Genomic DNA, 14,665 nt, shown 5'->3' on the forward strand with positions numbered 1-14,665 from the left:
GGGCCGAGATAGAGTGGATAGGGAGGACCTATTTCCCTTAGCAGAGAGCTCAATAACCAGGGGGCATAGATTTAAAGTGATTGGTAGAGGGAGTAGAGGGGAGCTGAGGAAAAATGTTTTCACCCAGATGGTGGTGGGGCTCTGGAGCTCACTGCCTGAAAGGGTGGTAGAGGCAGAAACTCTCATCACATTTAAAAAGTACTTGGATATCCACTTGACATGCTATAACCAACAAGGCTATGGACGAAGTGCTGGAAAGTGGGATTAGGCTGGGTGGTATAATTTTCGGCCGGCGTGGACACGATGGGCCAAATAGCCTCCTTCTGTGCCGTAAATTTTCTTTGATTCTATGAATGTGGGGAAGTGTGAGGTTATGCACTTTGGTAGGAAGAATAAAAAAATATTTTTTAAATGGTGGGAAACTAGTAAATGTTGGCCTTGAGGGGTTTGGGTGTCCTCGTACAAAAGCACAAAAAGTTAGCATGCTCGTACAGCAAGCAATTAAGGCGACATATAGCATGTTGGCCTTTATTGGAAGGGGGTTGGAGTACAAGAGTAAGAAAGTCTTACTACAATTGTACAGGGCTCCGGTGAAACCTCAGCCAGAGTACTGCGTACAGTTTTGGTCTCCTTATCTAAAGAAGGATATACTTGCCTCAGAGGCGGAAGAACAAAGGCTCACTACATTAATTCCTGGGATGAGAGGGTTGTCCTATGAGGAGAGATTGGGTAGAATGGGCCTGTACTCTCTGTAGTTTAGAAGAATGAGAAGTTACACCTGAGCATGACCGGGACCGATGTCCTCGCGGGGGTGTTTGCTACTGCTGTTGGGGAAGGTTTAAACTAGAATGGCAGGGGGATGGGAACCTGAGCAGGAGACAGAGGAGGGGGAAACAAGGATAGAAACAAAAGACAGAAAGGGAAGAAGCAATAATGGAAGGCAGAGAAAACGAGGGCAAAAAACAAATAGGGCCATAGTGCAAAATAAAACTAAGATGACTGGCAATCTTAAAAAGACAAGTCTAAAGGTATTTAGGTAGATGAATTAACAGCTCAGATAGATATTAACGGTTATGATATAGTTGCGATTACGGAGACATGGCTGCAGGGTGACCAAGGATGGGAACTGAACATCCAGGGGTATTCAATATTTAGGAAGGACAGGCAAAAAGGGAAAGGAGGTGGGGTAGCGTTGTTAGTAAAGGAGGAAATCAATGCAATAGTGAGGAAGGATATTGGCTCGGAAAATCACGATGTGGAATCTGTATGGGTGGAGCTAGAAACACCAAGGGGCAGAAAACATTGGTGGGGGTTGTCTATAGGCCCCAAACAGTAGTGGAGATGTAGGGGAGGGCATTAAACAGGAAATTAGAGACGTATGCAAGAAGGGTACAACTATAATCATGGGTGACTTTAATCTATATATAGATTGGTCGAACCAAATTAGCAATAATACTGTGGGGAAGGAATTCCTGGAGTGTGTACATGATGGTTTTCTAGACCAATACGTTGAGGAACCAACTAGAGAACAGGCGATCCTAGACTGGGTATTGTGCAATGAGAAAGGATTAATTAACAATCTTGTTGTGCGGGGTCCCTTAGGGAAGAGCGACCATAACATGACAGAATTCCTCATTAAGATGGAGAGTGAAGTAGTTGAATCCGAAACTAGGGTCCTGAATCTAAATAAAGGAAATTATGAAAGTATGAGGTCCGAGGTGGCTATGATAGATTGGAGAACTTTACTAAAAGGGATGATGGTGGATAGGCTATGTCTAATATTTAAAGAACGTGTGCAGGAATTACAACAATTATCCATCCCTGTCTGGCGCAAAAATAAAACAGGAAAGGTGGCTCAACCATGGCTTACAAAAGAAATTAGGGATAGTATTAGATCCAAAGAGGAGACATATAAAATTGCCAGAAAAAGCAGCAAGCCTGAGGATTGGGAGCAGTTCAGAATTCAGCAAAGGAGGGCAAAGAGATTGATTAAGAGGGAAAAATAGAGTATGAGAATAAACTAGCAGGGAACATAAAAACTGACTGTAAAAGCTTCTATAAATATGTCAAGAGAAAAAGATTAGTGAAGACAAATGTAGGTCCCTTACAGTCAGAAATGGGGAAATTATAATGGGGAACAAAGAAATGGCAGAACAATTAAACACATACTTTGGTTCTGTCTTCACAAAGGAGGACACAAATAACCTGCCAGAAATGTTAGGGAACCAAGGGTCTAGCGAGAGGGAGGAACTGAAGCAAACCAGTATTAGTAAAAAAAAATGCTAGGGAAATTAATGGGGCCTGATAATCTACATCCCAGAGTACTAAAGGAAGTGGCCCTGGAAATAGTGGATGCACTGGTGATCATCTTCCAAAATTCTATAGACTCTGGAACAGTTCCTATTTAAAAAAGGAGGGAGAGAAAAAACAGGGAATTACAGACCAGTTAGCCGAACATCAGTAGTGGGGAAAATGCTAGAGTCGATTATAAAAGATGTGATAACAGAACACTTGGAAGGCATTAACGGGATTGGACAAAGTCAGCGTGGGTTTATGAAAGGGAAACCATGCTTAACAAATCTACTGGAGTTTTTTGCAGATGTAACTAGTAGAATAGATAGGGGAGAACCAGTGGATGTGGTGTATTTCGATTTTCAGAAGGCTTTTGATAATGTCCCACACAAGAGGTTAGTGTGCAAAATTAAAGCACATGGGATTGGGGAGAATATACTGGCATGGATTGAGAATTGGTTGACAGACAGGAAACAGGGAGTAGGAATAAACGGGTCTTTTTCCGGGTGGCAGGCAGTGACTAGTGGGGTACCGCAGGGATCAGTGCTTGGGCCCCAGCTATTCACAATATATATCAATGATTTGGATGAGGGGACTAAATGTAACATTTCCAAGTTTGCAGATGACACAAAGCTGGGATGGAATGTGAGCTGTGAGGAGGATGCAAAGAGGCTCCAATGTGATTTAGACAAGTTGGGTGAGTGGGCAAGAACATGGCAGATGCAGTATAACGTGGATAAATGTGAGGTTATCCACTTTGGTTGTAAAAACAGAAAGGCAGGTGCAGCAAGCAGTTAGGAAAGCGAATGGTATGTTGGCCTTCATTGCAAGAGGATTTGAGTACAGGAGCAGGGATGTCTTACTGCAGTTATACAGGGCCTTGGTGAGACCACACCTGGAGTATTGTGTGCAGTTTTGGTCTCCTTATCTGAGGAAGGATGTCCTTGCCATGGAGGGAGTGCAACGAAGGTTTACCAGACTGATTCCTGGGATGATAGGACTGACGTATGAGGAGAGATTGGGTCGACTAGGCCTATATTCACTCGAGTTTAGAGGAATGAGAGATGATCTCATCGAAACATATAAAATTCTAACAGGACTAGACAGACTAGATGCAGGGAGGATGTTCCCGATGGCTGGGGAGTCCAGGACCAGGGGTCACAGTCTCAGGATACGGGGAATGCCATTTAGAACCGAGATGATGAGAAATTTCTTCACTCAGAGGGTGGTGAACCTGTGGAATTCCCTACCACAGAAAGCAGTGGAGGCCAAGTCATTAGATGTATTCAAGAAGGAGATAGATATATTTCTTAATGCTAAAGGGATCAAGGGATATGGGGAGAAAGCGGGAACAGGGTACTGAGTTAGACGATCAGCCATGATCATTTTGAATGGCGGAGCAGGCCCAAGGGGCCGAATGGCCTACTCTTGCTCCTATTTTTTATGTTTCTATGACCTCATTAAAACATATAAGATTCTGAGGGGGCTTGACAGGATAAATGCTGAGAGGATGTTTCCCCTGGCTGGAATGTCTAGAACTAGGGGGCAGAGTCGCAGGATAAGGGGTCGGCCATATAAGACTGAGAAAAGGAGGAATTTCTTCACATAAAGGGTTGTGAATCTTTGGAATTCTCTACCCCAGAGGGCTGAGATCAATAGATTTTTGGACTCTAGGGGAATCAAGGGGCTCAGGCAGGAAAGTGGAATTGAGATTGAAGATGAGCCATGATCTGAATGAATGGCGGAGTAGGCTCGAGGGGCCCTTTGGCCTACTCCTGTTCCTATTTCTTATGTTCTTATAAACCCCACCCACCCTCCCAAACACAGAGATACCCAAAGAAAACCCACCCCCCAAAAACAGAGAGACCCAGAGAAACCCCACCCTCCAAAACACAGGTACCCAGAGAAAACCGGCCCCTCCAAAACAGAGAAACCTGGCCTCCCCAAAAATCAGAAACACCCCGAGAAACTCAACCCCCCCTCCCCACCACCAAACACAGAGACATCCAGAGAAAACCCACTCCCACCAAAACAGGGAGACATCCAGGGAGACCCCACCCCTACCAAAACAGAGATAATCAGATTAACCCCTCCATCCCATCCCCACAGCCCAACAATGAAGGAAGCAATGCTGGATCTAGTTCTGGGGAATGAAGCGGGGTAAATGGAGCATGTTTCAGTGGGGGGGGGCATTTGGGAAACATTGATCACAATATCATTAGGTTTAGAATAGTTATGGAAAAGGACAAGGAACAATCAAATGTGAAAATGCTTAACTGGAGGAGGGCCCAGATGGATTGGAATCAAAGACTGGCAGGTTAAACAGTAAATAAGCAATGGGAGGCCTTCAAAGAGTTTGGGTGTAGACTAAACACATTCCCATGAGGGAGAAAAGGAAGGGCATCCAAAGCTCCCTGGATGATTAAAGATATTAAGATTAAAATGAAACAGAAAATGGAGGCTTATGATAAATGTCAGAGAACCAAGCTGAATACAGGAAGTACAAAGGAGATCTGAAAAAGGAAATAAGAGTGGCAAGAGAGAGTATGAGAAAAGATTAGTGGGTAACATAAAAGGGAACCCAAAAGTCTATAATAAGTAAGACAGTAGTCAAAGGAAGGGTGGGGCCGATTAGGGACCAAAAAGGAGATCTTCCTGTGGAGCCAAGGGGTACGGCTGAGGTACTAAGTGAATACTTTGCATCCGTCTTCACTAGACAAGTGCAGTTGTGCCCAAAGCACAAACTCTACCCCTAAGTCTATCCCCAGGCAACACACATTCTCTAGGCCGCAGTCCAGGAAGGCCTCAGGCCCACACTTTGTCTGTCCCACGTGCCAGGTAACAGGAAGCAGAAGCTGCTCCATTCCTGCTTCAAATCATATCCCATTACAGCTCTGCTCCAGCCACCCCCCTCCCCCCTCCCCATTGCTCCAGGTCTCCCCTCCCCCCCGCGCCAGGTATCCCCGCCACGCCCCCTCTCCCCATTCCTCCAGGTCTCCCCCCCCCCACCTCTCTCCCCGTCGCTCCAGGTCTCCCCCCGCCCCCCTCTCTCCCCGTCGCTCCAGGTCTCCCCCCCAACCTCTCTCCCCGTCGCTCCAGGTCTCCCCCCCCACCTCTCTCCCCGTCGCTCCAGGTCTCCCCCCCAACCTCTCTCCCCATCGCTCCAGGTCTCCCCCCCAACCTCTCTCCCCGTCGCTCCAGGTCTCCCCCCCCCACCTCTCTCCCCGTCGCTCCAGGTCTCCCCCCCAACCTCTCTCCCCATCGCTCCAGGTCTCCCCCCCAACCTCTCTCCCCATCGCTCCAGGTCTCCCCCCAACCTCTCTCCCCGTCGCTCCAGGTCTCCCCCCCCACCTCTCTCCCCGTCGCTCCAGGTCTCCCCCCCGCCCACCTCTCTCCCCATCGCTCCAGGTCTCCCCCCCAACCTCTCTCCCCATCGCTCCAGGTCTCCCCCCCAACCTCTCTCCCCATCGCTCCAGGTCTTCCCACCCCCCCCCACCTCTCTCCCCACCACCCCTCCACCTCTCTCCCCGTCGCTCCACGTTTCCCCCACCCCCCACACCACGTCTCCCCCCCCCCCACCTCTCCCCCCCCCCCCCCCACCACCTCTCTCCCCGTCGCTCCAGGTCTCCACCCCTCCCGCCACTCTCCCCCTCCCACCTCTCTTCCCCCCCCCCCACCACCACCTCTCTCCCCGTTGCTCCAGGCCTTTCCCTCCCCCCCCACCATCTCTCTCCCCATCGCTCCAGGTCTCCCCCGCCAACGTCTCTCACCGTCGCTCCAGGTCTCCCCCCGCACCACCTCTCGCCCCCTCGCTCCAGGTCTTCCCACCCCCCCCACCTCTCTCCCCGTCTCCCCACCCCCCCCCCACCTCTCTCCCCGTCGCTCCAGGTCTCCCCCACCCCCCACCACCTCTCTCCCCGTCGCTCCAGGTCTCCCCCCCCCCCCCACCTCTCTCCCCGTCGCTCCAGGTCTCCCCCCCTCCCACCTCTCTCCCCCCACCACCACCACCTCTCTCCCCCCCCCCCCCCCCCACCATCTCTCTCCCCGTTGCTCCAGGTCTCCCCCCCCCACCCCCACCTCTCTCCCTGTTGCTCCAGGTCTCTCCCCTCCACGTTGCTCCAGGTCTCTCCCCTCCACGTTGCTCCAGGTCTCTCCCCTCCACGTTGCTCCAGGTCTCTCCCCTCCACGTTGCTCCAGGTCTCTCCCCTCCACGTTGCTCCAGGTCTCTCCCCTCCACGTTGCTCCAGGTCTCTCCCCTCCACGTTGCTCCAGGTCTCTCCCCTCCACGTTGCTCCAGGTCTCTCCCCTCCACGTTGCTCCAGGTCTCTCCCCTCCACGTTGCTCCAGGTCTCTCCCCTCCACGTTGCTCCAGGTCTCTCCCCTCCACGTTGCTCCAGGTCTCTCCCCTCCACGTTGCTCCAGGTCTCTCCCCTCCACGTTGCTCCAGGTCTCTCCCCTCCACATTGCTCCAGGTCTCCCCCCCCCCAACATTGCTCCAGGTCTCTCCCCTCCACTTTGCTCCAGGTCTCTCCCCCCCCACATTGCTCCAGGTCCCCAGACTCCACCTTGGACCTGTGAATGATGCAATAAAAGACCTTTTGTTATGTAAAGAACCTCGATAATGCTGTACTGAAAAACTAATTAAAGAACAAAAGTTCAGGCAAACGTCATTGTAAGTGCAATTAATTCTCTAAACATTCACTAAAACATCTCGTGTCCCTCCACTGCAGAGGGCAGGTCAAAGTTCTGTTACTCGTCAGCTTCCCAGCATTTTATTAAATGAAAACAATTCATGTTAATCAAGTTACACTTCGAATTTTTATAAACTGGACCAAGCCAAATTAAGACTGAAGAGAACCAAAAGCTTATTTTCATCGACCCGCAGTCAGTAAAGCAAAAGGTTTCAGTCTGGCAAAAATGCAACTGCCTTCAACAGAAGCAATAATAACAACAGCAACAACAACTTGCATTTATACAGCACTATTAACATCGTAAAACGTCCCAAATCGCTGCACAGCAGCGACTATCAAATAAAATTTGACACCGAGCCACATAAGGAGATATTAGGACAGGTGACCAAAAGCTTGATCAAAGAGTAAGGAGCGTCTGAAAGGAGGAGAGAGAGGTAGAGAGGCGGGCGGAGAGGCGGAGAGAGAGGTAGAGAGGCGGAGAGAGAGGTAGAGAGGCGGAGAGAGAGGTAGAGAGGCGGAGAGGTTCAGGGAGAGAATTCCAAGGCTTAGGGCCTAGGCCACCAATGGTGGAGTGATTAAAATCGGGGATGCGCAAGAGGCCAGAATTGGAGTAGCGCAGAGATCTCGGAGGGTCGTAGGGCTGGAGGAGGTTATAGAGATAGAGAGGGGTGAAGCCATGGAGGGATTTGAAAATAAGGATAAGAATTTTAAAATCGAGACGTTCCCAGCCAATGTAGGTCAGCGAGCACAGGGGGTGATGGGAGAATGGGTCTTGGTGCGAGTTAGGATACGGGCAGCAGAGTTTTGGATGAGCTCAAGTTTATGGAGGATGGGAGGTGGGAGGCCAGGCAGGCGAGCATTGGGATAGTCCAGTCTGGAGGTAACAATGGCATGGATGAGGGTTTCAGCAGCAGATGAGCTGAGGCAGGGACAGAAACGGGCAATGATACGGAAGTGGAAATAGGCGGTCTTGGTGATGGAGAGGATACGTGGTCAGAAGCTCATCTCAGGGTCAAACAGGACGCCACGGTTGCAAACGGTCTGGCTCAGCCTCAGACAGTGGCCAGGGAGAGGGATGGAGTCAGTGGCGAGGGAACGGAGTTTGTGGTAGAGACCAAAGACAATGGCTTCAGTCTTCCCAATATTTAGTTGGAGGAAATTTTTGCTCAACCAATACTGGATGTCGGACAAGCAGTGTGACAAATGAGACAGTGGAGGGGTCAAGGGAGGTAGAGCTGGGTGTAGTCAGCGTACATGTGGAAACTGACGTCGTGTTTTCAGATGATGTCGCCGAAGGGCAGCATGTAGGTGAGAAATGCGAGGAATGAAAATAGAAAAAGCACCACAGTAACCGAGCCAAATGCAAAGGATTGTTCTGCACTGTCAAATTTTGAATTACTTACAGGTATAAGGTACTCTGGAGAGAGAAGTGGACATTTTAAACAGAAAGCACAACAAGAAACAAGCTCCTCTAATGGCTCAGTGGGTAAATGCTCTGCCAGTACTGAGCCACGAAGAACGTCCTGGGTTTTATCCCTGGTCTGTACTGAGTCAGCTGCTTTAAGTCAGGTTGGCAATTGGGGGATGGGAGGCTACAATCAGCTTCAGGGCCCGTGGACTGGCAAGAGGAAAGAAAACCAGTCACTGGTTATTACTTCTTTTTCTTTTTTTATTCATTCCTGGGATGTGGGCATCGCTGGCAAGGCCAGCATTTATTGCCCATCCCTAATTGCCCTTGAGAAGGTGGTGGTGAGCCGCCTTCTTGAACTGCTGCAGTCCGTGTGGTGAAGGTTCTCCCACAGTGCTGTTAGGAAGGGAGTTCCAGGATTTTGAGCCAGCGACGATGAAGGAACGGCGATATATTTCCAAGTCGGGATGGTGTGTGACTTGGAGGGGAAGGTGAAGGCGGTGATGTTCCCATGTGCCTGCTGCTCTTGTCCTTCTAGGTGGTAGAGGTCGCGGGTTTGGGAGGTGCTGTCGAAGAAGCCGTGGCGAGTTGCTGCAGTGCATCCTGTGGATGGTACACACTGCAGCCACAGTGCGCTGGTGGTGAAAGGAGTGAATGTTTAGGGTGGTGGATGGGGTGCCAATCAAGCGGGCTGCTTTGACCTGGATGATGTCAAGCTTCTTGAGTGTTGTTGGAGCTGCACTCATCCAGGCAAGTGGAGAGTATTCCATCACACTCCTGACTTGTGCCTTGTAGATGGTGGAAAGGCTTTGAGGAGTCAGGAGGTGAGTCACTCGCCGCAGAATACCCAGTCTCTGACCTGCTCTTGTAGCCACAGTATTTATGTGGCTGGTCCAGTTAAGTTTCTGGTCAATGGTGACCCCCCAGGATGTTGATGGTTTGGGATTCGGCGATGGTAATGCCGTTGAATGTTAAGGGGAGGTGGTTAGACTCTCTCTTGTTGGAGATGGTCATTGCCTGGCACTTGTCTGGTGCGAATGTTACTTGCCACTTATGAGCCCAAGCCTGGATGTTGTCCAGGTCTTGCTGCATGCGGGCACGGACTGCTTCATTATCTGAGGTGTTGTGAATGGAACTGAGGAACTCCTGCAGCAATGTCCTCGAGCTGAGATGATTGGCCTCCAACAACCACTACCATCTTCCTTTGTGCTCGGTATGACTCCAGCCATTGGAGAGTTTTCCCCCGATTCCTATTGACTTCAATTTTACTAGGGCTCCTTGGTGCCAAACTCGGTCAAATGCTGCCTTGATGTCAAGGGCAGTCACTCTCACCTCACCTCTGGAATTCAGCTCTTTTGTCCATGTTTGGACCAAGGCTGTAATGAGGTCTGGAGCCAAGAGGTCCTGGCGGAATCCAAACTGAGCATCGGTGAGCAGGTTATTGGTGAGTAAGTGCCGCTTGACAGCACTGTCGACGACACCTTCCATCACTTTGCTTATGGTTGAGAGTAGACTGATGGGGCGGTAATTGGCCGGATTGGATTTGTCCTGTTTTTTTGTGGATAGGACATACCTGGGCAATTTTGCACATTGTCAGGTAGATGCCAGTGTTGTAGCTGTACTGGAACAGCTTGGCTAGAGGAGCGGCTAGTTCTGGAGCACAAGTATTAAGCACTACAGCCGGAATGTTGTCGGGGCCCATAGCCTTTGCTCAGCCGTTTCTTGATATCACGTGAAATGAATCGAATTGGCTGAAGACTGGCTTCTGTGATGGTGGGGATATCGGGAGAAGGTCGAGATGGATCATCCACTCGGCACTTCTGGCTGGAGATGGTGACAAACGCTTCAGCTTTGTCTGACTCTGCTATCATTAAGGATGGAGGTGTTCACTGAGCCTCCTCCTCCCGTTTGTTTTTTAATTGTCCACCATCATTCACGACGGGATGTGGCAGAACTGCAGATGAGCTAAGGGCACAGATAGACACATGGCAGCATTGCTATAATGGAAACCTGGCTCAAAGAGGGGGATAATTGGCAACTCAATATCTCTGGATAGAGTTTTCAGGCAGAATAGAGTGGGTGATAAAAAAAGGAGGGGAGGGGTAGCATTATTGGTTAAAGAATCAATTACAGTTGTGAGAAGGGATGATTTGCTAACTGGATCATCAATCGAGGCCATATGGGTTGAGGTAAGAGATAAAAAAGGGGCAGTCACACTACTAGGAGTGAACTGAATAGCGAAAGGGAGATAGAAGAACAAATATGTAGACAAATTTCTGAGTGCAAAAATAAGAAGGCAATAATAGTAGGGGTCTTCAACTACCCTAACATCAACTGGGATTCAAACAGTGTGAGGGGCACAGAGGGCGCAAAATTCTTGATCGGTGTCCAAGAGAACTTTTTTAGCCAGTACATGACAAGCCCAACAAGAGGGGATGCAATTCTAGATTTAGTCTTGGGAAATGAAGATGGGCAAGTGGGTGAAGTGACAGTGGGTGACCATATTGGGGATAGTGACCACAATTCAGTTAGTTTTAGCATTGTTATGGAAAAGGACAGAGTTAAATCAGGAGTAAATGTTTTAAATTGGGGGAAGGCAAATTTTACAGAACTAAGAGGTGATTTGGCAGAAGTGGACTGCACACAACTACTTGAGGAGAAATCAGTGGCAAGTCAGTGGGAGGCACTAAAAAGTGAAATTCTATGGGTACAATGCAGACACGTCCCCTCAAAGAAAAAGGGTGGTACTGCCAAATTTAGAGCCCCCAGGCTGTCTAGAAGTATATGGGGCAAGATAAAGCAGAAAAAGAAAACTTATGACAGTCACAGAAAACTAAATACTGCTGAAAGCCTAGAGGAGTATAGAAAGTACAGGGATGACGTAAAAAAGGAAATAAGGAAAGCAATGTCATAGAGTCATAGAGTTATACGGCACGGATAGAGGCCCTTCGGCCCATCGTGTCCGCGCCGGCCATCAGAGGGCATGAAAAAATATTAGCTAGTAAGATTAAAGAAAACCCAAAGATGTTTTATCAGTACATTAAGAACAAGAGGATAGCTAAGGAAAAGGTGGGACCTATCAGGGATGATAAGGGTAACTTGTGTGTAGAAGCAGAGGATGTGGGTAGGGTTTTAAATGAATATTTTGTCTCCGTATTCACAAAGGAAAGGGATGATCCGGATGTAGTAGTTAAAGAGGAGAGGTGTGAAATATTGGATAAGGTAAACATAACGAGAGAGGAAGTACTAGAGGGACTGGAATCCTTGAAAGTTGATAAGTCACCAGGGCCGGATGGATTGTTTCCTAGGCTATTGAAGGAAGCCAGGGAGGAAATAGCGGATGCTCTGAGGATCATTTTCCAATCCTCACTAGATACAGTGGAGGTACCGGAGGACTGGAAGACTGCAAACGTAGTACCATTGTTTAAAAAGGGTACGAAGGAAAGGCCGAACAATTATAGGCCAGTCAGTCTTACCTCGGTGGTGGGTAAACTATTAGAATCAATACTGAGAGATAGGATAAACTGTCACTTGGAAAGGCATGGTTTAATCAGGGATAGTCAGCATGGATTTGTTCAGGGAAGGTCATACCTTACAAATCTGATTGAATTGAGCTTTTCCCCTTCGTTGAGGGTTCTATAACAAGGGGGCAAAGATTCAAGGTAAAAGGCGGGAGGTTTGGAGGGGATTTGAGAAAGAACTTTTTCACCCAGAGGGTGGTTGGAGTCTGGAACTCACTGCCTGAGAGGGTTGTGGAGGCAGGAACCCTCACAACATTCAAGAAGCATTTGGATGAGCACTTGAAATGCCATAGCATACAAGGCTACGGACCAAATGCTGGAATATGGGATTAGATTAGACTGGGCTTGATGGCCGGCGCGGACAAGATGGGCCGAAGGGCCTCTATCCGTGCTGTATAACTATGAATTCTTTGAGGAAGCGACAAGGAGGATTGATGAGGGTAGTGCAGTGGATGTTGTCTACATGGATTTCAGTATGGCATTTGACAAGGTCCCACGTGGCAGACTGGTCAGAAAGGTAAAAGCCCATGGGATACAGGGAAATGTGGCGAATTGGATCCAAAATTGGCTCAGTAACAGGAAACAAAGGGTAAAAGTCGATGGATGTCTTTGCAAATGGAAATCTGTTTCCAGTGGTGTGTCACAGGGCTCAGTGTTAGGTCCCTTGCTGTTTGTGGTATATATTAATGATTTGGACTTGAATGTAGGGGGCATGATTAGCAAATTTGCAGACGACACAAAAATTGTCCGTGTAGTTGATAGTGAAGAGGATAGCTGTAGACTCCAAGAAGATATCAATGGGTTGGTGGAGTGGGTGGAAAAGTGGCAAATGAAGTTCAACCCGGAGAAGTGTGAGGTAATGCACTTAGGGAGGGCAAACAGTAAAAGGGAATATGCAGTAAACGGGAATATATTGAGAGGGGTAGAGGAAGTGAGAGACCTTGGAGTGCATGTGCACAGGTCCCTGAAGGTGGCAGTACAGGTAGATAAGGTTGTGAAGAAGGCATACGGAATGCTCTCCGTTATTAGCCGAGGTATAGAATACAAAAGTAGGGATGTATGATGGAACTATATAAAACGCTGGTAAGGCCACAGCTGGAGTATTGTGCGCAGTTCTGGTCACCACATTACAGGAAAGACGTAATTGCTCTGGAGAGAGTGCAGAGAAGATTTAAAAGAATGTTGCCAGGGCTTGAAAATTGCAGCTACGAGAAGAGATTGGATAGGTTGAGATTGTTTTCCTTGGAGCAGAGGAGGCTGAGGGGAGAATTGATCAAGGTGTACAAAATTATGAGGGGCCCAGATAGAGTAGACAGGAAGTACCTGTTTCCCCTAACGGAGAGTTCAAGAACTAGAGGACATAGATTTAAGCTGATTGGCGGATGGATTAGAGGCGACATGAGGAAAAACTTTTTTACCCAGAGGGTGGTGGGTGTATGGAATTCGCTGCCCGAATTGGTGGTAGAGGCAGGGACCCTCAACTCTTTTTTTTTTAAAAAGTACCTGGACCTGCACCTAAAGTGCTGTAAGCTGCAGGGCTATGGACCGGGTGCTGGAAGGTTGGATTAGAATGGGCACCTGGTTGTTCTTCGACTCGGCGCGGACACGATGGGCCGAATGGCCCCCTTCTGTGCTGTATATTTTCTATGGTTCTATCTGATCCTTTGGTTGTGGAATCGCTTAGTTCTATCTATAGCATGTTGCTTCCACTGTTTAGCATGCATGTAGTCCTGTGTTGTAGCTTCACCAGGTTGGCACATCATTCTTAGGTACGCCTGGTGCTGCTCCTGGCATGCTTTTCTCCACTCCTCATTGAACCAGAGTTGATCCTTTGGCCTCTTGGTAATGGCAGAGTGAGGAATATGCCAGGCCATGAGGTTACAGATTGTGCTGTAATACAATTCTGTTGCTCCTGATGGCCCACAGCACCTCATGAATGCCCAGTTTTCAGATGCCAGAACTGTTCTGAATCTATCCCATTTAGCACAGTGGTATTGCCACACAACACATTGGATGGTGTGCTCAGTGTGAAGACGGGACTTTGTCTCCACAAGGACTGTGCGGTGGTCACTCCTACCAATACTGTCATGGACAGATGCATCTGCGACAGGTAGATTGGTGAGGTCAAGTCGGTTTCTCCCTCGTGTTGGTTTGCTCCCCACCTGAGCTATTATCTGAGCTGATCCATCGGCCCCCACTGTAAAGGAGAGTATGGACAACAGACAAGGACAAGATGGTGCGTGGCATGTGTTGCTCAATGGCCATCAGCCCGTGGACACTCCCAGTCTGGGCTCACACATGAAGAGGGGGGAAGAAAAGGAATAAAATTGAGGAAAAAAATTGAAAAGGGAAAAGGAGCATAAACGAAAAGCCGTGTTCGCGCTCTGAATTGTACAATATAATCAATAGTGGCAAGTATTGGAGTGGAACATTATCTGAGGGGGCTTCCCCATATCTTCTGGTTCCATCTCAACTCTATGCTCCTGACCTTTGGCCATCCAGTGTGGAGGGGAGGGGCGCATAAGTCCGAGGACCTTCTTGTGGCTCTGGTCCAGGATCTGGCCACGGTGGCGCTTCACAGGTCCCAGATGAGCGTGGCTCGGGGTGGGTGGGGTCCCTCTGGCTGGCGGCCTCTCTTCCTCGGTATTGTCCATGCCCGACAATGAAGAGGGGGCATGTGGCCTTGGAGAGGGGGCATGTGGTGCCCACAGGTACACTTGAGGCCTTCCACTATTGGTGGGCACCGCAGAAAA

General features: G+C 48.9%; 1 protein-coding gene across 4 annotated transcripts in view; it reads right to left on the minus strand.

The window, feature by feature from the left end:
• Positions 1–14,665, minus strand: part of LOC137333956 (6-phosphofructo-2-kinase/fructose-2,6-bisphosphatase 4-like) — a 271,232-nt gene that overhangs the window by 156,191 nt on the left and 100,376 nt on the right. The window contains exon 1 of one of the 4 annotated variants that reach the window (XM_067998321.1): positions 6,370–6,464. The exons of the other annotated variants lie outside the window; for them this stretch is intronic. The gene's annotated coding sequence lies outside the window, so the exon portion shown is untranslated. Of the gene's footprint in view, positions 1–6,369; positions 6,465–14,665 lie in introns of those variants that run through there. 4 annotated transcript variants of the gene reach the window in all.

The sequence above is a fragment of the Heptranchias perlo genome, chromosome 17 (assembly GCF_035084215.1).
Source record: "Heptranchias perlo isolate sHepPer1 chromosome 17, sHepPer1.hap1, whole genome shotgun sequence".
NCBI classification, from domain to species: domain Eukaryota; kingdom Metazoa; phylum Chordata; class Chondrichthyes; order Hexanchiformes; family Hexanchidae; genus Heptranchias; species Heptranchias perlo.